This window comes from Petaurus breviceps, unplaced genomic scaffold (genome assembly GCF_028583685.1).
Source record: "Petaurus breviceps papuanus isolate PSGF00001 unplaced genomic scaffold, PetGlider_PUasm1.0 551, whole genome shotgun sequence".
Classification (NCBI taxonomy): Eukaryota; Metazoa; Chordata; class Mammalia; order Diprotodontia; family Petauridae; genus Petaurus; species Petaurus breviceps.
In genome coordinates, this window is record NW_027186372.1 from 17997587 (window position 1) to 17999738 (window position 2152).

The following is a 2152-nucleotide window of genomic DNA, read 5'->3' on the forward strand; positions in this document are numbered from 1 at the left end:
GCAGTCCAATAATTCTTTAATTATGACACTTTGGTCTATTTTTCAGGGCAGTTTCCAATTTCTTTGATTTCCAGTTTGACAATTTCTTTAATATTTTTTTTCATTTATTTGACTTTGTTTTATTATTTCTTGATGTCTAATGAGTCATTAGCTTCCACTTGCCCAAATCTAATTTTGAAGGAATTATTTTATGAAGTATTCTTTTGTACCTCTTTATCCACTTGCCAAATTCTACTCTTTAAGGAATTGCTTTCTTCAGTGAATTTAGTACCTCTTTTTAAAAAATCATTTGGCCAATTTTGTTTTATTAAAGTTTTTCTTAAGTAGTTTGTGTGCCTTGTTTACCAAGAAATTAATTCTATTTTCAGTATTATCTTGCTTCACTCTGATTTATTTTCTCAAGTTTACTGCTACCACTATATTTTTTTTTCCTTAAGCCTTCCAGGAATGCTAGTTGAGCCTATTTCCAATGTGCATTTTTCCCCACTCTGTGGCTTTATGTTTTTGTCTTCTTCTGAATATGTTTCCTTATAACCACGATCAGTTTCTATTGTTGTTATTTGTTCATTTTTTTTCCAGTCTATTTCTTCACTTTGAACTTTGTGTTAAAGTTGGGTTCTGCTTGCCTGACATTGAGGAGGCACTGTCACAAGTCTTAGAATTTTTCATGCCTCTATTCTCACAGCTAGTTTATGGATTTATAAGTTTACAATTTTTCCAAGGAGGTGTGGTAAAGGAAGTGGTATGGTCACTGTTCTCCTGGTTTGTATACTAGTCTTTACCCAAGAAGGTCCACTGGCCTACTACTGCTGCAAGCACTAGTGTTTCTTTTGCCCTTGAGTGTGACCAGTGTCCCTGTTAATGTATATGGGCAATGGAGTTGAAAAATAGTACATGGTCTTATATCTAGTATAAGTTCTGTGTGTTCTGACCAGTTATTCCATCCCTTTACTGGGTTTAGAGCCATTGAAGTTGCTCATGTTGTTCCTGCTGCTATTGAAGCTGCCACATGTGCTCTGGTCTGGGTTCCACTCCATTATTACAAATCTCTCTTGCCTACCTCCTAAGTTGTCTTTGGCTAGAAAAATGTCTCACTTCAACCTTTGTTTGCTTACACAACTCCAGAATTTATTTCAATGCTTTATGTTTAAATTCTTTTGAGGGAAATGTTGGAAGATATCAGTTAGGTTACTGCCTGTGATCCACCATTTTGGTAAAGCATACTTTGTTAAAATGGAAAACTTCTATATCTATAGGATGAGGTTATTTCAACTGGTAGTTCTAGTGATGATAAAAGGGGAAAATAGAACATTTATTACACATTTATAAATACTTCGAAGAAAGCAGTAGGAAATTCATAAAATCATATTTTATAAATAGGGCAGTTTTATTACAAATTTTATTAAATTTTTATGCACCTAAAACTAGAATTAATAGTTCACAGTTTTACTTACAATTCTCTTTTCTGTACTACATTCTATAATGAAATTTTCATATGATGATATGGAGAGGGAGGGAGAAGAGAGATGATGATGATGATGATGAAAAAGAGAAAGAAAGAAAAAATGGAGGAAAGGGAAGGAGAGAGGAAGAAAGGAAGGAAAGAAGGAAAGATGGAATGTAGATTTAAGGCAGTGATTTGCATATTCTCTATTTGCATATCTATTTGCACTCTATTCTCTGGAAGCAGAGCAAAGCACTGTAGAAAACAATATAAAGACAAAGACAAGAGCCCAGGATCTGTATGCATAGGAAATATGAGAGTGATGAATCAAGGAAGAGGGGAAAAAAGAGTCAGACAAGAAGGAACAGATCTGGGAGATAAACCTTGGAAGGGAATTATCTAAAAGAGGGAAATACCTCCTGTCTACATACCTTAGTATACTTATTATTATAAATATTATATATTAGTTAAATGTCTTTACAAAGTGTAGTTGCAATAGCAGTCATGAGTGTCTTTAGCCAGTTTCCAATTTTTCAGAGCTAACAGCTGTTTACATGAGTTGGGTTATAGTTGTTGCATAGGCATGTGCTTCCTTCACAGTTTTATCTGCTATTCTAATTTGTTATTGGCTTTGTATTTCCTGGTCAATTGACTAGAAGTACGCTGAGAGATTCTAAAATAAGTGATGCATCATTAAAAATAGAGTCA